The sequence below is a fragment of the Oryzias latipes genome, chromosome 19 (assembly GCF_002234675.1).
Source record: "Oryzias latipes chromosome 19, ASM223467v1".
NCBI lineage: Eukaryota > Metazoa > Chordata > Actinopteri > Beloniformes > Adrianichthyidae > Oryzias > Oryzias latipes.
The window spans coordinates 7,241,866-7,265,844 of NC_019877.2; the positions used below are offsets into that span (position 1 = coordinate 7,241,866).

The window sequence follows — 23,979 nt, forward strand, 5'->3', positions numbered from 1 at the left end:
TCTGTGAGGACCGTTCAGAACTTACTCACTGCAGCTTCTCCCTCTTTTCTTTTAGGAAGAATTCTCGGGGGGGCCGCTGGTAACAGTGACGTGCGGTGAGGTTAATGGCTGGTGAGGCACTGACGTCATCAGATATACAAACATATGAACCATACTGAGTAACTTATTCACCATTTGATTGACAACAATTAACGTGTTTTGTTTAAAATATCATTTCAACATGTTTTTTTTTCATATACAAACTGCAGCATAGAAAAAAGCACAAACCTTATTATCGTCTTACCTTTACTTGTAAATAAAGTCCATACGCCGCTCCTTCTGAAGAAAATGACTTGCCGCTTGCTATCACTTCTTCTATTATTTTTTAGCGTCATAATCGCAGGGCTCACCGGCGCCCCCTAACATGAGGCACGAGAATGTCTGGCCTCACCCAGCGGCTTTTTTGCCGGCGTTTAGCGCTCAGCACAAGAAACACGTCCCTCACATACAGTTATTTATAAAAACAAACACTGTACATCATATACATCTGCTAAATTATGTAAATTCAGCTCATATAGTACAAGTGCTTGAACCGACATACAGAGAGACAGCAGTGCCGTCTGACTGCATAGGTATTGCGCAATCCAAGGTGAGGCTCAGCGGGCTGGTGCCTCATCGCACGTCACTTCTTAGTATCTGAACGGCAAATGCGGAAATTCAGCGATTTTGAAAAGAAAAAACACCCAAATATGGTACATTTAAATGGAAAATGACTGCAAAGCACAAATTACTGATTAAATATAATAATTGGATTATTCTTTTCTCTTTTCTTCCCATAATGACAGGTGAGGCACAGCCTCACCTGCCTCTCCTGACTGCACGTCACTGGCTGGTAAATATGATGAGTGATGTTTATCTGAGCAGAAGCTGGATTCTGACATTCAGATTATAATAAGATAATATTAAATATATATAATAAATAAGTGTAGTAATAGCTATCAAAATTGAACAACAGGAAAATGGATTTGTGTCCATTGCTCTCATAGATTATCACCCCCCCCCCAGTCAAGGGTGCTTCTTCCTCCTTATTAGAAGTAGGAATATAATCCCAGATATTGAGGATGCCACAACACCAGCAGTGGTGTCCATATTATGTTTCTGGAGGTAAGTGCCTGACCCTCTGTTCACTGAGCTGAAGGCTGGCTGTGGTGATGGGATGTTGATGCCTCAGCTGCGTTTACCTGGACAAAAGTAATTGGAATGAAGATCAGAATAAAAATGCGTCATGTAAACATTCATTTTAAATTATTGATGTCTATGTTAAGTCTCTGATGATGTGTTAACAGGAGTATACTAGTGCTTTCAAAGACACAGATGTGCTCCTTAATGAGCCTTTATCATGTAAAATCAACTTTGTAAGTTGTAACATAAGAGTGTAACATCCTCCTGAGAACCGAGGAAAAAAAGGGTCTTACAATTTCTGTTTGTGTGATTTTTCTCAATGAGTTCTATCACTAGAGGAGACATCACATGGTTCCTCATGGGAGGAGGGCACCGCCATCTTGGTGAGGTCAAGTCACTGCCGCAGTGCATGCATGTGAACACATTTTTTGCAAAATGCCAGTCCATTGTGTGGGTTTCCACTGCCAAAAATCGAAGAAATTAGTCCACGAAGGAGGAAGGCATAAAATTTGACAAGTAATTATTATAATTTTTTCTTTTAATGCTGCAGGGGCTTCATTCGTTTCTACATGTTCACTTTTTAATAAAGATTATTCAAATCTTTATTGTGTTGATTAACAGTACCTGGCGCGACCGCTAGAGGTCTCCAAAAACGTCCATTAACAGAAGATTTAAAACACATTCATTAAACACTATAACTTTCACTCATAACAGAACAGACTGACATAAGCTGAAAAATTTTTTTTTTCCATGGGATTGATATGATATTTTACATTTTTATGACAGTCTTTGTATTTTATATTCTTTAAGCAAAAATTATCAAAACCAAAGAAAAAAAACCCCAATATATTTAAATCTGTGTAAAGATAGTAGTTATAAAGATAGCTTCAAGTTTAAAGAGTATTTTAAATTTCCATCATATGAGGCAGTTGATATTAGATGTTTAGAAGTACTGAGATCTGAGTAGGTTTCGTTGCTGTTGAATATTGGTATCGAAGGACATATATATATATATATTAGGGGTGTCACGATTCTCCAAATCCTCGATTCGATTGCATTTTCCATTCTAAGGTCGTGGTTCGATTCGATTCTCGATTTTTACATTTATTCGTTTTAAAGCCCAGATTGTCATTTTTCAAACTAGACTTTCATGCAATATAATATCTGACCTCTGTTTGCAATGTACCACACTACATGGTCAAATTTAAAACTTTTATTAACAACACAATGTAACAATAACTTATATCTTTAGTCAATTGAAAGCTTAAAATAAACTGCCATCTCTTTTAAAAGATCTCTTTTGTAAGTGCAGTCTTCTTCACAAAAGATGACATTCAAGTTTACAACAAAACAAACAAAAACAATAAAACAGACATGTCCATAGTCTCTCAACAATTAAGTGTCTTAAGCTATTTCCGAACAGATGAACATATACCACACTCATAACTACTTCTTATCCCCTGAGAATGATGACTGTATTTTTTCATTCTTTCATCTTCTTCCTAAAGATGGATATGTTGTTTAGAGCTTCTCTTTGAGTTGTCAAAAACATTAACATTTTTTATAATAAAACAACACAAGACAACTGTAACAATTTTGCAGTTTTAAGTTCTTCTTAAAGAGGAATATGGAAAGAGAACTTCAATAACTTTCTCTTTTACATTATTGCACATGGAGGGAATCACCGTAGCTGTGAGATGCGTTATACTTGGGATTTCGTTGCGTGGCTCTAGCACGCTAATTAAATGCCTAAAACCGGAGTTTTCCACCACCGAATAAGGTCGCATGTCCGCGGCTATGAATACTCCTACCGCACGCATAATTGCATTTGCACAGTTGAGTTGCTTGGAAGTTTAATTCCAAATGAAGACGGAAGAGTAGTTTGTGTAGTTGTTGGTTTAACACAGTGCTTCTCAATTATTTTTTGCAAGACCCCCCTAGGAAAAAGAAAAGGTTTCTCGCCCCCGCCCCCCCCCCCCCCCCCCCCCCTTACCTCACCCCCACCACCACACACGCACGCCGAACACACTCGCCCGGAGACAATGTATTAGGTTAGTATCTATAAAAATTGTGTAAGTATAACTAAAATTGTATCTTTTAACAATAAAAAAAATACTTTCAACAAATATAACATTTATTTTGCCACACAGAAACCCTGTTCCAGTCTAAAACAGAAGAAAAGCTTAAAATAAAAAAATCTGTCAGTTCTTATTTAAACTAGAAACATTTTGACCAACTGAACCATTTGAAGCGGAGAAAAATATTTCAATCCATAAATAATATTAAATTTAAATTTATCTGAAACATTAACACAGTAGCACCAATATATTTAAAGTTTTTCATCTGAAGAAACAGATAAAAACATTGTGCTGATTTTTTTTCTCTAAATGATGGATTGCTTATTTATGATCTCATAAAGTGCAGCTGCTTTCCTGAATTACCTGCTGTCTTTATCTGAAATACTGACACCAAATAAACTACAGGCAGGCAAGGAATACATTGATGGAAAATAAAGACATCATCAAAATGTCTACAATAGTTAATAAAGAATGGTGTTATTAGCATGAGCCAAGTAATCTAAAGGCACGCGATGATCCTGATCTGGGCAACTCTCCGCATGCGCGTTCCAACTCTCAGCCGGATCTCACCACCCCTCCCCTTTCATTCTCTCACACAGGCCAGCCGCGTGTGACAGGAGACGCTGCAGGGACGGCAGTTCACTGTTTCAGGCTGTTACAAACTCTCTGATAGAACAGATAATAAGAAAACAACAGGGGCGCGGATTTTTTTCCAAGTCACCGCCGACCCCGTTAAATTTGCGCACCTGTGCCTTAAACCGCTGCTACTGCGCGCCCCCCCCTGGCATCGCATCTGGGCGCGCCCCACTATTTGAGAAGCACTGGTTTCACAGATAAATCTATCTTTTTGTGGTGCCTGCAGAGATGCCCTAACATGTTAGTCATGCTGCCAGTGAGATAATATGCTACACGCACATAGCACAGCTTGCAAACTGTTGGGTTTTTTTTTTCAACGCGAAAGTTTTCAACATAACTCACTGGAAATCCAAAATACTTCCACACCAGCGACTTCAGTGAAAGGGGACGTGATTCGAGTTCTGTCGATGGGTCTCCTGCATCTGCAGTTGCCATGCTATCTTTTGAGCGGCTGTTAGAGGAGGTTGACTCGCAGCACTTCAACACAAGTGTTTTTTTTTCTGCTTGGCAAGTAACCGGACGCAACATGGGGGCGCGGCAGTATCGACGATTCCATTTTTTAATTGGAAGTTCGAGACTGTGACTTCATTTCGATCGATTTTGATTTAAAGTCGAAATCGTGACACCCCTAATATATATATATATATTTTATATAAAAGCTACTTAGATGCCACCAAAGGCTATAGAAATCATCGTCATGTGGGCGCCGTCGACCTTACCAAGATGGCGTCGCCCTCCGCCACCGTCGGCCAGGCTTCCCAGGTCTCCTCTAGCGATATAACTCATTGTCTCCTCCCATGAGGAATCACGTGATGTCTCCTCTAGCGATAGAAATCATTGATTTTTCTCTTCATACTTTGGTAGAAACTCCTCTGATCTGGACTTTGTCTGTCTTTGCAGAATTCTCCCCCAGCAGTCCCACCTCCACCCTGACCTGCTGCTCTCCTTCCCTTCAGCTTTCCGCCCCTCCGCCCGTATGGTCACCGTGGGGAGCCGTGCCTTCAGCCACTCTGCTCCCAAACTCTGGAACTCTCTCCCCCTCAGACCTTTGTGACATCGACTCCAATTTTTAAATCCAGACTGAAATCTGCTTTCCCTGATCACAATTTTTCATCTTGTAACTGATTTTATAAATTGTTTTAACTTGTTTATTGTCTTCAACATGTTGTGATTTTATTGTGTTTTCTTTCAATCTGTACAGTGTCCTTGGGTGTTCTGAAAGGCGCTTTTAAATAAAATATATTATTATTAATCTTTAAAAAAATGCTTTGATATATTTATGCAAAAAACTGATCATTTCAATAGTTTTGAACTTTATCTTGGTGGTTTATTATTCATTTTCAGTTAAAAGAAAATATAAACGAATTGGTGCTGTTAATTAATTTATATTTTATACATATTTCATAAGGCATTGTTATTTTTTCTTTGTTTCAAACATATGCTATGACATATTTTTATGCAAAAACTGATCATTTCAATCATTTTGAACCTTATCTTGGTGGGGTTTGTTTAAATTAATTTTCAGTTTAAAGAAAAATAAGAGTTTGTGTTATTTTTCACTAAATTGTCATATTCTTACCTGGTCCTGCCCATCCAGTGGTAACCATGACAACACAAGAAACAGGTAACCTACCTGCTTCTTCCTTCTTCTGCCCCATCAGTACTGGGGAGACAGGCTGCGTTGGTGTTGGGGTCAAAGGTCAGACAGTGACCCTTGGTGCTAGGCAGCTTCAGCAAGTCGTGAAGCAGGTCGTGACCGCCGCTCTGTCCCCTGAACTTCCTGTCAAGCACCAGCCGCTCAGGTGTCAGCATTTGCTCCAAGGCCCTGACTCTCACCACATGGATGGTGGGATCGCTGCTAAACCTGCAGGACGAGGTTCGGGTTAAAAACATAAATTAATAAGGAGCTGAGTCTGAGTGAGCAGCTTTTTCCCATAACTGATACAGAAGGAAGCGTGGGATTTACCTCCTGAAGCAGAACGCAGATGTCAGCTTCCAGCAGGGGCTGATCAGTGTGCTGCTGCAGAGGGGCCCCTCGCCCTCCCTCTGAGACTGAAGCCCCACTGACACCTGCTAAGACCTCGTGGGGTTTAGCATCACACTTCACCCCTGCCTCTGCAGCCCTGGATGTTCCGTCCCAGAGAGGGGCACTCCCCCAGGAACTCCTCCTTCCCTGTGCACCTCAGCTGGTCCAGGTGGAGGGGTCCTTTCCCCTGACCAAAGCCTCCTGCTGTAGTCCTCTGCCACTGAGGAGGAGGCATGGGAGACACGAGTCATTCTTGAAATGTTTTTCCCTGAGCTCTCCATGTTTACACAAACCTGTGTCCCAGTTGTCTGCACATCACAGCCACGTTCAGGTCGTTCCAACCAGAGTGCCTCCCAGTCTCCATGGAAATAAACCTCAACTCGCCCTTCTTTCCTGCTGCTGCCACCCACCAGCTGCAGAAATAAACCTAATTCATATTCATGTCTGATCTGGAATTCTTTTCAGTAAAAACACAGTTTACCTTCAAGAATCCCATTTTTTGATAGAGTTTTAATCCTGAAGTACACACCTGTGGAAGGTGAAATGACCGACACCTCCTTGTTCTCCTGACTGGATCTCCCTCTGCAGCGAACCCCAACGTCTTCACTGTGGGAGCAGTCACAAAACACAATCCCACAAAACAAGATATTTTGAGGACTAATTTTTATTTTGGCAACATTTCTAGAAAGGAATACATCATTTACTTTTAAAATATGCATTCATTTTGGACATACAGTTTGTTTGTTTTGTTCAATGTTTACTCCAAAAGGCTCTGATACGTTGTAGAATAACTAAGGGTTAATGGCCGACAAAGTATGCATTAACCGCTTCGCGTCGGACGGTTCAGGCTTCCACGCCGTGCGTTAAAAAGTGATAATGCATACTTCGTCGGCCATTAACCCTTACTTAAAGCATACCCAGCAGCCAATCAGAATCGAGTATTCACCTGGACCATGGTATAACATTAAATGAACATTTCTCTAAAAACTATTAAAACCTTCAGAATCACTTTTACCATGTCGTGTTACAAATTGATGGTATTTAGAGCAGTGTTTTTCAACCTTTTTTGAGCCACGGCACACTTTAACCCTGACAAAAATCCCGCGGCACACCAGCATCCCAAAAAAAAAAAAAAGCAGAAATTCATGGTCTGTATTGATCGACAGCCCCCCCTCCCCCGCAATCTCACGTGGATTTTTGTGATAATTGTGGCAGAAAAAGCAGGAAGTTGCGGCTGTTTTTTTCTAAGAGATGAACCACCAGCTAAAGACGAGCTTTAGCTGGTATTTTTGTTAGAACTGAGCGACTTTATCAGCAGAATTAAGAACAAGGAAGTGAAGACTTTAACCACTTCTGATTGGTCAGACTGATGACATGTGATTAAGTCTTGAAGAATGATTGGCAGAGACAGTTAAAGGGGCGGGACTTACACAGTTATAGCTGCAGCTAAATCGCGGTACCGTGATTCTTATCAAAATGTCTTTAATAGAATTAAATAAACACAAAGAAAAAGTAATTTTAAGATCTTTTATATTCCTAACTACTCAGGGCTTATCAGGGCCTGTTTGGATGAACAAAGAGCTGATTTCCTGGAGATGGAAAATGTTTTTAGATCAGTGAATGAGGGCAATTTCTCCATGGCGCACTTGACCATCTCCCACGGCACACTAGTGTGCCGCAGCACACTGGTTGAAAAACACTGATTTAGAGCACAGAGAGGGAAGATGTGGTATTAAAAGAGACGAAAATCCTTGATGTGTCTAGCTGTGATTACCAAGTTTTCCCATTGTTTTCTAGCCGCAAAACAAGGCAATCAGCTTGACGTAAAATATTAATAACTTGCTCAATTTTAAGTCTATTGGGCTACTTTTTTGTTTCTGTGTTCATAATTGGAAACTCTTATCATTTGTGAAAACCAAAATGTATCTCTGGACCTTAGAAATTTGTAGCTTGTGGTCCCTAGACTTAAACAACTTCACTTTAGCACAGATTCGTTCCCATATTTTTTCCTCTTATTTCTTTAAATAACCAAGTAAACCCATTAAAACACAATCTTATAAATAAAAAACAATCATCTAACTTGGAGGCAGCAATGTGTATTTTAGGGTCTGTAGTCATGTGGGATGACTAAGCCCCGCCCCTCTGCTGCTTTCCCTCTCAGGGTCAGACACCTGTTCACGTCATCTGCAGCTGCAAGTTGGTCACCCCACCCCCGCGTGCTTTCTTCGCGCGTTTACTATACAGAGAGGGTGTAAAACATGGAGTGATATTTCTGCCACCACGTTGCACACAAAACGTTTTAAGTCGCACACATACTTTCTAAGTTAAAGTTGCAAGTGAAAATATTAAATATTTGCTTTTCAATAATATTTTATTCTGCTTTGATTTTATATATAGATATAGATCTATATATAGATATATATATATTTATTTATTGCTTTCAAAAACTTTTTTTGCGCTAGCAAAAAATATGCCTAGGGTGCTACCTGTTGTCGAGCGGAGGGCTGCGGACGGCAGGGGCAAATCTGGCAAAAGTGGTGCGCATACTAGCCTTAATCTTGATGACTACGACAGAAAAAAAAAGTGAACTAAAACGCTCTTCCCCGTGAAAACTTACAACATTTTTAATAAATATGACGTCTCCCACTTCCCTAAACTAGTCGTCGAGGGGAGGGCTGCGGCCGGCAGGGGCAAATATGGTAAAAGTGGTGCGCATGGCCTTAACCTTGATGACTACGATAAAAAAAAGTGAACTAAAACGCTTTTCCCCGTGAAAACTAACAACATTAAGAAATATGACGTCTACCACTTCCCTTAATTAAGTTGTTAGAGTAAATTCAACTTACCTTTCACAAGTTCCTCCAGCCAGCAGGTGCTTGCAGCTTCTCCAAAATGGCTGACTGCAACGTTTCTCCTCCTGGAATGCTTCTCCAATAACGGGGTTTACCAGTCCAAAATTAAGGGGCAAAGGCCAAAACGTAAATCATATGAATGAAATGAATCGTATTTCATTTTTTATCAACATGATTTAAATATATTACGACGGAGTTTTAGGGCCAGTTTACGACTCTTAAGTCGTAAATTTACTAAAGAAAGTCATAAATGTTAATTTACGAGATGTTAAGTCATACATTTACGAGGATTAAAATCTCGTAAACATACGAGAAAAAAGTCATAGATTAACAAGGAAAAAAACAACGTTTTCCGTTTATCAGAGCCTAGCTTGAGGCAGAAATATTCGGAGCCTTTTGTGAAGCTTTATTTGACGACTCAAAATCATATGGAAGTTTCACATTATTTTATTTTATTTTGTTTCACTCATGTAATGTTGTATTTATCTTATTTTTTGCTATTTCTTTTATTCTTGGACTGTTATTTTATTGCCATTTTTATTGTTGCTGCTTCTTTGCTCTGTCATGCTAGTGAGAAAAAACATCTCGTCTCACTTGTGTATTTCTCTGCAAATACTATGTGTGGAATGACAATAGATAGACAATAAACAGAATTTTGAATAAACATAAAGATCTTGTCTTTGGTGGAGGAAGAAAGGATTGAAGTGGAAAGCTGCAGGGACACCGATGGCTTCATCGGGATGAAGAGATCCTGCAAAACACCCATCAATACATAAAACAATAAATTATTGTAAATCAAACAAATGAGCTGCCAAACATTTGGAACGTTATCAATAAACATTCAGCTGACCTGTTTTATTGAGTTTAGTCGGTGTGCTCTGCTGCGTGGCGTTCACTTGCTGCTCTGTATGCTCACTTTCACTTTAATCTTGTAAAAGTTTGTTTTTTTTCTCGTAAATTTACGAGTTTTTTTCTTGTAAATCTAATCTAGAATCTCATAATATGACTTTTTTTTGGTGGCCCTAAAACTTTGTCGTAATAAAAAGATGTAATACTGCTAGAAATCAAGTGTGATCTTCAAGATTGTAACATGTTTCGAAGGTAAACATAATTTGTTCATATTAAACAAACAACCTCACTTTTCCAGTTTTTTCAGTGTTTAGGATTAGATTAGTTCGCATTAGAGTTTTAATCCTGAAGTTCACACCTGCAGAAACTGAAGACCTCCTTGTTCTCCTGACTGGATCTCCCTCTGCAGCGAACCCCAACGTCTTCACTGTGGGAGCAGTCGGTCCGTCCCGGGATCCCGTGATGACATCCAGAGGGGAGGTCTCTGATCCTTTACAGTGGACGTCGTCCAGGAGAATCAGCCTTTGCCAAATAACTCATCTGTGACGACCTCTGCATGACCCCTGGAAGTGCAGAACAACTTCAAGTCTGCTTAGATATTTGGTCATAAGAAAGAAGAGTAATCTTATCAAGGAAGTTTTTTTATTGGCTAGAATTTTCTTCTTAAAATTAAATTCTTGGAAAGACCTTTTTTCTTACCAAATTGTCAGATTTTTTTGTGGCTTTTTTTCATTTTTACTTGAATAATGTTTGACTTTTTGTTGCGTATGGTTTGAAATCAGCATTGGAGGCTCCAGAAAAGTTAGGATGAGGAAAAATCGTTGAAAAAGAAGTATTCGTGTACTGTATATGTTGGCATTACATTTTTTAAATTATATTTAAGAACACTAAGTTTCAATGTTTTGAGGTATTTTATAGAGTTTATTTATAAGTTTAGTATTTAAAAATGTGGTGATATAAAGATCACTTTTCATATTTTTTTTACATCTACTTTTGATTTTATGTTTATGATCATAGTTTATAGACACAATGCTGTTATTTTTACTATTGCATATCTACAAACAAAAACATGCAGCAACATGGGATGATTATTGATGCCCAAGAGATATATTTAGAGGTTTGTCTGTGCGTACCCGTGTAAGGGCTGCAGGAGACCGCGGCGTCCTCCATGTGGTCACCGTTGTGCTGCTCCCAGTCGCCATCGGAACACTGATCCAGAAGGATCTCATTGCCGGTACTCTTCACAGCATCCAGCAGGATCGGTACTGAACCTTGACCGACATGAGCCCACGACCAGGCCTTTGCTGTACCGCTACAAGACACAAAACCTGACAAACCTCCACCGCTTCTTCCTGTGTTCAGAGAAATGAAAAACGATCCCAGGTCAAGAGAAAAAGATACTCATCCAACAAATATATCATCCTTTATTTACCTCAGTATTGCATGAAACAACAATACAAGCAAATCAAATATGAAACGGTTTGTGTGTGCTATAAAAATAGGTACAATTATCAATCTATTTCAATGAAAGTTGCCTAAATGAGTCGGTTCTGAGTCTGAGATTCAAACATCACATGACCCTTCATCTCGTTGGGAAGACAGTTCTTGCTTTACTGCACAACAGGAATCAAAATTTGAACACAAGTTTTTTACTGAAGGTCACACTATCCTGTGTCTGTGTGTTATAATGCCCTGCTTTATCATCTTTAATTCTAATTAAAACACTATTTTGTTATTAAAAAGAAATTCATTCATCTTCTAATTCGTTTTTCCCTTTCGGGGTCACGGGGCTGCTGGAGCCTATCCTGGCCACTTGTGGATGAAGGTAGGGGACACCCTGGACAGGTCGCCAGTCTGTCGCAGGGTAGAGTGTCCACAATCACACACCCATGCACTCTCACATTCACACCTAAGGACAATTTAGGTTGACCAATGAACCTATGAAGCATGAAACAGGGGAGGGAGCCAGAGTCCCCAGAGAAAGCCCCCGCATGCACGGGGAGAACATGCAAACTCCACACAGAAAGGTTCCCCGTTGATGTTTTTTGGTCCAGGACCCCCAGCGGTGACTTGAACTGGGGGCCTTCTTGCTGTGAGGCAAGAGCTCTAACCACTGCGCCACCACAAAGCTTTTTATGCTTAAAAATAAAATATGTACCTTAATAAAGACATGTAGTTTGATTATTGGTTTGCCTTTTTTCCAAACTGCATGGTTCTCATAAAAATAAAGGTGTATTTTAATTCATATATTTTAGAAATTTTCTTCTTTTTTGTTTTATGTTAAATCATTCTGGAGCTTCATAGGAAGAAAGTTTAAGTAAAAACAACAAAGAAAGGGAAAATTAGAGGCCACAATGAGGTAAAAATGTTTGGAAAGCTTGGAAGTTGCACAGAATTGTGTGTCTAATGTTTTAAGAAATTGCACAAATTTATGATAAAACTTGGAAGGGGACTTTGGTTTAATTCTAAGCCAAACACCAGCTGCAAAAATGTTAAATGAGAAAAAAGTTCTCAAACAATTAAATCCTCTGGTTGGTGTCTCTGTAATAAAATGAGTCAACTGATGTTAAAGTGTTGTAGTTTGAACTGCTGCTTTCCTTAGAATAGTGGAATTAGATTCCACTCTTCTTCTGAGAATCGATGTCCCTCGCAGGGTAAACAGATTCTGTCTCTGCTGCTTGGGGATGTCCTAACCTGCACCCACGTTGTCCAGGGGAGCTGCAGAGTGCAGGTGAGCACAGCAACGTCGTCTTACTAAAGTGTCAATTCGTCCAAGTTTGAAGAACAGGAAATAGGTCTGATTGTGTCCTCACCGTTTTCCAGGTGGAGCTGATGAGTGGAGATAGATTTGATGCCACCATAAGGAAGCTGACATCGCCCTCATCCACATAAATCCATTGGTATTTCTTTATAGAAATCTATGGGCTTTTGGCTTGCTGTGACCAGCAAGTACTTCCTGTTTAGAATGCAAAAGGGAGGGGTCACTAAGTCCAGTTCTCTTCTTCTACCAATGGAAATTCTTAGTGTTCTTAAATCTTCTTTCACTTTTGGCTTTTCCCATCAGGGGTTGCCACAGTGAAACAACCTCTCTTTTGAGGATGAGTTGCATGGTAACTTGGCAATGTTTTACACTGGATGCCCTTCCTGATGCAACCCTCTCAACTTGTCTGGGCTTGGGACCGGCACAGAAGCAGAGAAGGGAATAGGAAGCAGCCTGGATTTGAACACTGGTTTCACAGTTGGAAGGTGCTGCAAACCTGGCTCCCCTTCTCCCTCTTTCAGCTTCTCCCATCAGGGGTTGCCACAGTGAACGAGTCGCATGGTAAACTTGGCAATGTTTTTATGCCAGATGCCCTTGCTGACGCAACCTTCTCAAACTGGGCTTGGAACTGGCACGGAGGTAGAGAAGGGAACAGGGAGCAGCCTGGAGTTGAACCCTGGTTTCACGGACGGAAGGCGCCACAAACCAGCATGAGTTAAACCGGCTCCCCTTAGTGTTGTTAAATACAAGAAGAAAATGTAATGCCAACATATACAGTACGCAAATACAGTTTTTTTTCCCAACGTTTTTTCCTCATCCCAACTTTTCTGGAGCCTCCAATGCTGATTTTAAACCATACACAATGAAAAATCAAAAATTATTCAATTAAAAATGATAAAAAGCCACAATAAAATCTGACATTTTGGTAAGAAAAAATTTATTTTAAGAAGAAAATTCTAGCCAACAAGACTAACTTTTTTAATCTATCTATATACCCAGGCATTGTCCCACCAAAGTGGGGTAGCCTAGACAGGGCACACATTCTTAACTCCCTCCTTCTCTTCCCCACACCCTCCTCCTTCAGTGTGTGTGTGTGACTGGTCTAAGGCCTGGTCTAAGCCACACCACACTGTCAGCTGCAAAGCCCAGTGTGGGCACCTCCACAGCAGGGCCTCAGCCAAGGCTGGTTTCCCCTTGCCACTTCACAAGACCAGACCTCTGCCACACCCATCCATTCATTCATACACAAACTCTCTCCATCCATCCCTGTCCTGAGCAGCCTCTCTCCCCTGCACCACAGTCATCCCTCTGTCCATCCCATTCGTGGTCTTCCTCTCATTCTCACTCCACTCACATCAGATTTGTTTACTTTTTTCCCCAATTGCTCCCTTCCCATTCTTTCAACATGTCCAAACCATCCCAGTGCAATCCAAATTTTTTTAAACGATTATTATTTTGATCCTGAAAAACTTCCTTGATAAGATTACTTTTCTTTCTTATGACCAAATATCTAAGCAGACTTGAAGTTGTTCTGCACTTCCAGGGGTCATGCAGAGGTCGTCACAGATGAGTTATTTGGCAAAGGCTGATTCTCCTGGACGACGTCCACTGTAAAGGATCAGAGACCTCCCCTCTGGATGTCGTCACGGGATCCCGGGACGGACCGACTGCTCCCACAGTGAAGACGTTGGGGTTCGCTGCAGAGGGAGATCCAGTCAGGAGAACAAGGAGGTGTCGGTCATTTCACCTTCCACAAGTGTGTACTTCAGGATTAAAACTCTATCAAAAAATTAGATTTTTGAACGTAAACTGTGTTTTTACTGAAAAGAATTCCAGATCAGACATGAATATGAATTAGGTTTATTTCTGCGGCTGGTGGGTGGCAGCAGCAGGAAAGAAGGGCGAGTTGAGGTTTATTTCCATGGAGACTGGGGGCACTCTGGTTGGAACGACCTGAACGCGGCTGTGATGTGCAGACAACTGGGACACAGGTTTGTGTAAACATGGAGAGCTCAGGGAAAAATATTTCAAGAATGACTCGTGTCTCCCACGCCTCCTCCTCGGTGGCAGAGCGACAGCAGCAGGAGGCTTTGGTCAGGGGAAAGGACCCCTCCACCTGGACCAGCTGAGGTGCACAGGGAAGGAGGAGTTCCTGGGGGAGTGCCCCTCTCTGGGGCGGAACATCCAGGGCTGCAGACGCAGGGGTGAAGTGTGACTCTAAACCCCACGAGGCGGCAGTGAAGACCAGGCCTGAGGAGCTGAGCTGTGGGTTAAGGAAGATGGTGGAGGGCCAGAGGAGGAGCCATGAAGAGGAAAGCACAATTTGCAATCAAATACGCAAAAACTGGCATTTTGGTAATCAATTATGCAAATTTTCTAATATTTAAATTAATTAACTCTCAAAGCCAAACAAGAATGTCTAAATAGCTCCTCCCCCAGGACTACGTGGTCTTGGCAGGTGACAGGAAGTTCAGGGAAGTTCAGGGGACAGAGTGGCGGTCACAACCTGATATTGCTGAAGCTGCCCAGCACCAAGGGTCTGACCTTTGACCCCAAAACCAACGCAGCCTGTCTTCCCAGTACTGATGGGGCAGAAGAAGGGAACCTACCTGCTTCTGGTGTTGTCATGGTTACCACTGGATGGGCAGGACCAGGTAAGAATGACAATTTAGTGGAAAACAACACAAATTCATTTTTATTTTCATTTTCTTTAAACTTTATTAATTTAAAAAACACCAAGATAAAGTTCAAAACTATTGAAATGTTCAGTTATTGCATAAAAATAATAATTAATAGTAATAATACATTTGTTTAAAAGCGCCTTGCAGAACACGCAAGGACACTGTACAAATGGAAAGAAAGCAATGAAATCACAACATGTTAACAATAAACACGTTAAAACCATTAATAAAATCAGATTGAAGATGAAAAATTGTGATCAGGGAAAGATTCAAACAGAATTAAAATAAATGGATTTAAAATGAACAGATTTAAAATGAACAGATTTAAAATGAATGGCTCCACCATACAGATCAGAGGGACGGGAAGAAGAAGAGCAGCAGGTCAGGGTGGAGGTGCAGCTGCTGAGGCAGAATTCTGCAGAGACAGACAAAGTCCAGATCAGAGGAGTTTCTACCAAAGAATGAGGAGATAACTGTAGCCACGACTGTCTGGATTTACTGAACATCTTCAATCGTTGTGGGAAAAGTACAAGAAGTTGTTGTGCTTTGTGTTCATGACACATTTTCATCTGCATATCCACACAAAAACAGGAAATGGTCTTTGGTCTTCAACCGAACCACCAGCGATGACCATGAACGCATCACAGCATCTAAACTAAACTTCAACACGTAGAACTTCTAAAACCTGCTGCTGATTGAAAACATCTGTGGTGAGAACATCAGCAAAAAATATGGAGGACATATTAAAAGAAAGTTAAGATTCAAACGGCATTTCTGACTATTTCTTTTTCAAATTGTTGTGAATCAGGAGTAGATGAAAAAATGCCTTTTAGAAAAGCTTGTAGGTGTGACGTAGCTGCTACAACCAACGGGCCGCAGTCTTCCTGCTCCGCCCCTTTTTGTTGCACCACTACTGTTAGGTTTGGGGTTTGAAGGGCTGAAAGCTGGCGGGAGAAAATGTAAACAGAGAGCTCTCGCTCTCACAATAATCATAACTAACTGATGGGAACACTTTGAAAATAGATTAGAATAGGAATGCATGATGAGGAAAACTCGCGATATTAGAGATAAACATTGCGATGACGAACTGAGAGAAGGCTGTGGCTGACGAGACAAACCTACCAAAAACTGAAGAACATCTTCAGCGCAGACCGCCAAGGAGATCCCGGCTTTTTAGTTCTCCTTGTTCACTCCAATCACCTCCCCGTCCTGCATAGCCATACGACAGAAAAAAGAATGTTATTAGGCAACAGAAGAAGGGTCAGGAATAAGATCAGAGTCTCTGTGGGCTTTACGTTCACACATCCGTGTGTGGTCAATCCCTGCCATCAGTGTGCATTTGAACGTGGCCATCAATCCATGACCATGGGTTGTTCACTGTGACCAAAATTCATTTTCATCAGGTACGATGTGCGCGCTAAAACAATCTGGTCTTTCAGTCCAGAACTACAGAAGGACATAAAAAAGCAATTTGGTTCTGAAAAAAAAAATGACCTGGACCCATTTAGTTAAACCAGTGAGTGAGTAGAACCCAGTCATCTTCATTGTACAGATGACAGTTTGGATTGACCTTCACTGCACATACATACAGGAAGTGACACGTCTGCACCGACAGGGTTTCCTGTTTCCTTTACGATTCTTAATGACTAATCAGTGTCATGCTCTGAATGTCAGAATCCAGCTTCTGCTCAGATAAACATCACTCATCATATTTACCAGCGGCCCCCCCGAGAATTCTTCCTAAAAGAAAAGAGGGAGAAGCTGCAGTGAGTAAGTTCTGAACGATCCTCACAGACACACTGACCAAACCACAGTGGGAGCTCACGGTAGTGAAGGCCCTGTGCTGTAATATGTTTTGTCTGAGGGACCGTCTCCCCCTCACTATCCCCATGGTGACATCAATGCAGGGAGGGTTGCCCAATGACAGGACTGCTTGGCCTGGCCGCACAGCTGGGGAGCTGCAGAGTTGCGGGATGGGCAGCTTCATCTGTGGAAGACGATGAAGACATCGCAGATTTGAGCAGATCCTAGACACAGCTCCCACTCCCTCAGTAAAGCCCAGAACATCAGCAGAGACAGCTTCCACCTCTGATATCACCTCTACTGGACCACCTCTAGGTGGCGACACAGATCCTTTTCAAACAAGAACAAAGAGACTAAGAGAAAGCTTTCTTCCCCTGCCCATGACTGTATTAGAGAACTGGACTTAGTGACCCCTCCCCTTTGCGTTCCAAACAGGAAGTACCTGTTGGTCACAGCAAGCCAAAACCCATAGATGTTTAAGAAAGAAATAAACAGCTGTTACTCAGTTGTTCTATTGGTCTGATAACTAACCATTCTTACTGGGATGTCTTTTTTGTCCTATAATGTTCTTTATGATCCTTATTTTTCTCTAATGCCTCTCTCATTGGGTGGCTGATTAAATACTTTGAATAAGACAACTGCAATGAGCAAAGTTGATTGGATTTTTCTCGTGTTTTGGGTAGTGCCTTGAGACAACCATAGCTGTGAACTGACTCTTTCTAAATAAAGTGAAGTGGGTTGAAAAGAAGGAAGGAAAGGGGAAAAGGGAGAGGAAGAGCTCACATTCTCACAGATGTTTTAATGTGGATGAGGGCGATGTTGGCCTCCTCATCCACACGTTTGATGGTGGCTTCAAATTTCTGTTTACTTTCAAGCTCCACCTGGAAATCAGTGAGAACACAATCAGACCTATTTCCTGTTCTTCAAACTATGACAAATTGAAGTTTTGGTAAAACTACGTTGCTGTCGCTCACCTGCACTCTGCAGGTCCCCGGACGACTTGGGCATTGGTGATTACATCACCGTCATCACTGATTATAAATCCTGTGCCAAGCGTCTTCCTCCTGAAGAATAGAGGTCTAAAGAGAGACAAAGGGGACAGCAGACCTAAGAACAGTTTATTTATTTATTTTATTTTATTTTATTTATTTTTCACAGCTGCATTTTTGCATATGTATGACAACGCGCTTGTTTTCATGAATTGGGGGGGCTTGTTACCCAGAGAAGAGGTTTTAGAGGAATACGTAGAAATGTTTGAATGGATCAAAATACCAGCTGTTTTTGGAGAGGACTTAACTTGATGTTACATTCAAAAAGTGGATTTGACATGATATAGACACCTTAAGGAAGGAGCTCATCTGTGTCTCTGAAAGCACTAGTAAACTTCTGTTTACCTTGTACCACTACACCAGAGACTTAACATAAAGATCAATCATTTAAAATGAATGTTTACATGACGCATTTTTATTCTGATCAAGCCTTCATAACGATTACTTTTGTCCAGGTAAACGCAGCTGAGGCTTCAACATCCCATCACTACAGCCAGCCTTCAGCTCAGTGAACAGAGGTTCAGGCACTTACCTCCGGAAACCGGATACGGACACCACCGCTGGAGTAGTGGCGTCCACAATATCTGGGATATCTGGAAAAAAAAGGATAATTCATTTTATAAGAACAATAGCATTGAACCTATGTCCAAAAAGAAACAAAAAGTTGTGTTAATGACTGCTGTGTCTGCTTTGTCCTCCACATCTTTTCAAAATGAGGTTGCGGGTTTGTTCATTTCCCAGTTGGAACCCTTAGAGCGGGTTAAAAAAAGGGGGTGGAAAACAGCTTCAGTTCTTTAAGACAGTTTCTTTATTAACTTTTTTTTTTCACTCCGAAAACAGCGACTGATTGTCACGGTAACACAAAAACGCGCCCACCACGTAACCACTATTTGTGGAAAAAAAGCAATCAAGAATATTAATAATAATAAAGGACTAAAACTTGTTGAATTTTTCCTTCTTCAGTAAGTTTCCATGATATAATCGGTTTAATGGCCTTCGAAATATGTATTATTAGCATTAACGTTCCTTAAACAGCCGTTTGTTCGCAAGCTAGCTTTTTACCAAATCTTCACTTTGAACAAAATCATTCAAATAGGGCCGTAATTTTTCACTGAAATGATACGTCACAATTAAGTGTGTTGCATATTTATATTTTAGAATCAATTTTGTATATCTTACCGGGTTACCAACCTATTGTTGAAGGTAATACTTTGGATGACGATGCATCGCTGTGTCTTGCCGCCGCCATTTTGACTCGTCTAACGTAACACACTTTTATTTCAGACTCAGATGTGGTCCATAGAAAAAAGATACAAATACAGTATACATAATAAAAAGTAAAAAGATATAAATTAAAAAGAGTATAATCGCTGTATCCAGCGTTTCCTCAGGGCAGAAGTGTAGCAGCATGAGCTTCTTTTGGGATCAGTCAGAGACATGATAATTGAGTTCTTAGATTTGACCAGGCGTTCCATAAGGCTGTATGTAAGCTTACACAGTAGTGCTTCACAGGTGGGGATGTGAGCATCCACAAACAGCTGACTGGCTCTATACCACCTGGGCACCTGTAGCAGAAGCCTAAAAGCATCATTATAGGCCACTAAGAATTTGCGGAATGTCCCACGTCCATAGTTCCACCAAAGAGGGGCCGTATACAGAGGAGTGCAGTAAGCTCTGAATAGCGAACACTTCACTTGAAGAGAACAAGTACGGAATTTTCTCATCAGCATGTTTGCCTGAGCATAGAGTTTACAGTACTGTCTCTGAATGTCTCTATCATCCCTCCAATCATCAGTAATGAAATGTCCAAGGTATTTGATAGATGAGGTTTGTTCCAGAGGCGTTCCACAAAGCTTAAAAACAGGAAAGTTTACATTTCTGTCGTCTTTGGTCCTTACAATCATTACTTTGCTTTTGGAGGGATTGTAGTTTATATCAAAGTCTCTGCCATAGTCAGAACAAACTTTTAAAAGTGTTTGTAACCCAGCACTGTAGGGGCTAAAAATGACAAGGTCATCAGCATACATAAGATGATTAAAGGTTTGACATCCAACAACACACCCAGTTTTGCACAGATTCAGATTAGTGGATAGATCATGAATATACACATTGAATAGAAATGGAGAGAGGATCCCCCCTGTTGTACACCATTGCTTACATAAAAAGGCTCTGATAAGACATTGCCCCATTTGACTACCATTGTTTGATTAGCGTACCAGAAAGCCAGGAATCGTACAAGGTATTTGGGCACTCCTCGATTAATTAACTTCTGAAAAAGCTTGAGGTGGTTGACCCTGTCAAAGGCCTTGGTGGCATCAATAAAACACAAAAATACAGATGTATTCAGATGCAGGTATTTCCCAACTATCTCCTGTAACGCGTAGATACACATATCAGTGCAGAGACTTTTTTTAAAACCAAATTGATTCTCACTTGTTAAAAGATGCACTTCGAGTCTAGTCAATAAAACATATTCTAAAATTTTTGAAATGTTGCTGGAAAGGGCAATCGGTCTGTAATTCAACAGACTATTTAAACTTTGAGGACCTTTTGTTTTTATTCAAATACAAACCACGTGGGCCAGTTTACAAACAAATTGTTAAATTCCAACTTTTAAGGCGTAAATTTACAAGACAAAAACATCATAACTGTTAAACTATCTAGCCGTAAATTTATGAGAAAGAATCTTGTAAAATTGGGAGTGTTTTTTAAATAAAGCTTTGTGAAGCTTTATTTCCGGATATGTTTCAAAAACAAAGACATTTTGAACCTTTTGGTGACTCAAAATCAGATTCTTGTCATTTACCGGCAAAGCGGAGTTTCATATTGCAAGGAGCTCAGAGGCGCATTTGGGTGTGGAGGACCCCTGCGTTACTTTCATTCACATAACCGGATGTCCATGTGTCTCATTATTCTAACTGTGGGGCGTACTGTGGGGCGTATGGAGTGACCCGCATGCGGGTCTTCCCTCCCTGTGCTGCGGCTCTCTGTGTTTTAGTAAAATAACTATGATGCTCTAAGATTGTCGTGGTGCCTTAACACCGTCAGATAGCGAATAGGCAGGAGGAAGACAGCAGCCTGAGCGCGCGGAGGGGGCGTGTCTGCAGCTGTGAACGCCGACCAGACTGGTCTGTAGTGTTGTGGGTTGGAACGTTTGTCTTGAAAGACATTCAGCGGCGATCTCGTAGGGCGCCCCAAGAGCGCCCCCCACCAGACTATAATTAAATTTGCGTTTTATCAGGAAATTCAGTTATCTGTGGCAGCTACAACAGCATTCAGAAATAACAGCAAAAAAATGGCATCTAAAATGACATTCATATTAAATAAATAAATAAATAATAGATAAATAGAGCTGCGAAAGTGTAAAGAACATGTGATCCACTGCAAACATGTGATCAACTGTAAAAAACATGTAAAAACTTTAATACAAAAATATGTCAGTAATAAAGTAAACACCAATCAAACAACCGTTCAGGAACGAAAACAATTGAAAACAGCAACAACTGCAACAAAAGTAAATGAATAAATGAGTGAAAGAAAGAAATTAGGGCGCCCCTACTATCCTGTCACCTTGCTGCTTTAATGACCGTATGTTGCGCTGTAGAACACGCTGGGGAGGGGGGGGTTGCACGCGGGGGAAAACAACGAACAGGGAGAGAGGCGGGACTTAGACTCACTGCTTATGATTCCAGACCCGTAACAAACTAACAGCTGCTTCCTACTACAAAATAATTGTCATCCATAAAATTAATATAATTTATTGTGTTTACTGGATTTAAAGATTTCATTCATTCATCTTCTAATCCATTTTTCCCTTTGGGGATACAGGGCTGCTGGAGCCTATCCCGGCCACTTGTAGGCGGGGGCAGGGGATGCCCTGGACAGGTCGCCAGTCTGTCGCAGGGTAAAGGGTTAAAAGAATAAAGAAAGAAATAGAAACGAGTCTGCATCAAAGTGAATGTGTTTCCATCATCTCACTTATCTTAACTCTGGTGTTTGACAGATGGAAAAGTCTATTCAAGGTTGTGGAAAATGGCAATAAGTTCTATCGCTAGAGGAAACATCACGTGATTCCTCATGGGAGGGGAGCACCGCCATCTTGGTGAGGTCAAGTCACTGCTGCAGTGCAGCCGCACACACACACCTGCCGCCCCGACTCACCGAAATTGAATTTTCTGTCCTTTTCCATCATTTTGAGTTGGACAGCTGTTTCTGGTGTTGTATTGAAATAACTCAAGATGAACCAAAAGGTTATTTTCTGTTTTAATGGGTTCTTCCCAGAATGGACGTTTTTTTCAATCAAATTTGAAACTTTTGTTTTTATGTTTTTTTCCTGTAGTTCTTAATATATACAGTATACCTCATCCTTGAGTGGTTGTGCACGCTTTATGAGCAGCTGAAACAAAAGTAGATACAATCTCGTCAATTTACAAGTTTGTTTCTCTTAAATTTACAAGAAAAAAATTTGTAAATTTACGACTCAATAGATGTTATTAAAAAAAATGTTTTTAAACTTAGACGTCTTGGAATAGGAGCAAGTAGTGCAGGCAGCCACATATTCGTGGACAACCTTCATCACCTTACCATGCTTGGTTTGCACGAGAGTACTAGACACCGAAGCCAAATTCCTTGTATATGCACTGTACTTGGCCAATAAAGCAGATTGTGATTCTGGTGGCTGTTAATTTTACCAAATTTAATGTGAATTAAATAATGACTGGAGTGTGGTGGATTAATTTAACCTAAATCTTGAGCTTGACTCCCACTCTATAGAGATGACCATCTATGGATTATTCTACATGGAACCAGCCTGGATGAATCTTTTTTGGATAAAAAGAAAAATTAACTGTGTGCACTCACGCACGCGCTCACATTGGCTCAGACACCCGCCCAGTTTTTATCTCAACAACTGAAGAACAAAGAAAAGCTCACAAGTGTCCTGTCTGCTATGGCAGAGCTACATCGTGCCTCCTCTGTATTTCAATGTGCTTTTGTGTCCAATCTAAACCATAAATAGACGATAGACAAATAAAAACAACAGTATAAATGATATGGAAAGTAATGCAATGTAGTAAAAATGTAATACAAATTTGTCACAAAGGGGGTTGAGGAAGTACCCAAGCACGAGGGGGGGGGGGGGGGCAGGAGGTCTAACAGGTGTATTAACAAAAACTAAAAACCAAAAACACCACTGCAGAGCAGGCACACAAACTCAAAATACTAAGAACTGCAGAAACATCCGAGTAACATTAGACTATGGACCAGCACAGGAAGAAGGGAAAGACAGGACTTAAATACATATAGACAAACGAGACACAGGGGACAACAAAAAGGGTAGATGGGGACCAAAGTAAAACTGGATACAACAAAACAGGAAACCTTTTGAAATAAACAGGACACAAACTCAAAACATGACAGAATAAAAAGAGAACAAAACACACAACCAACTAACATAAATGAAGTATTAGATTATTAGCATACACAGAGTAAACTAAAGTCACACATTCAGCCCATTGACTGTTTAAAGAAAATGGACTGAGGAAGTGTGACAGAGCTAAAATAGTTATTCTGACAAACACAATGGCTGAGTACCATAATAGCAGTAAATTTCAGTAGAAGTCTATGGGATTTTGGCTTCTTGGTGCCACTGGGTACTTCCTATTTAGAACTTGAGGGGGAGAGCTCAGTCCAGTTTACGAATACGGTCAACCCAGTTTGCACAGAATTTCGCAATCTGCTGTGAGGCACTGCCTCTCATTGCAGCCTGTGTTGTAAACGAATGAAAAGTTAAAGCAATTTTGAAGATAAAAATAATAAACTGTATTAGAATAAGGCAAATTGTATTTATAACACATTAATTTTTAACATTAGTTTACTTTTTATGGTGGCAGGTGGGGATGATGACCTCACCTGTCTTCCCTTGCTGCATGTCCCTGTGGTCTACATGGTGTGGTGGGACAGACTGCAACACCATTCTGTACATAGTACAGTAGAAACATAAATATTCCATCATTTTATAATTGAATCAATGTATCATTAAAATCTGCACAAAAGTTACAATGGGAAAATGTCAAACATATAAT

General features: G+C 40.6%; 1 long non-coding RNA gene and 1 pseudogene across 1 annotated transcript; both read right to left on the reverse strand.

The window, feature by feature from the left end:
• Positions 1–872: 872 nt before the first annotated feature.
• LOC110013781 lies at positions 873–8,844 on the reverse strand (annotated as a pseudogene).
• A 7,382-nt stretch (positions 8,845–16,226) lies between these two features.
• On the reverse strand, positions 16,227–18,498 carry LOC111946381. The gene is made up of 4 exons (XR_002872072.1): positions 18,429–18,498; positions 17,822–17,926; positions 17,631–17,728; positions 16,227–17,031 (listed from the first exon to the last, which is right to left on the reverse strand). It is a non-coding gene; the product is annotated as an uncharacterized LOC111946381 (long non-coding RNA).
• Positions 18,499–23,979: the final 5,481 nt, after the last annotated feature.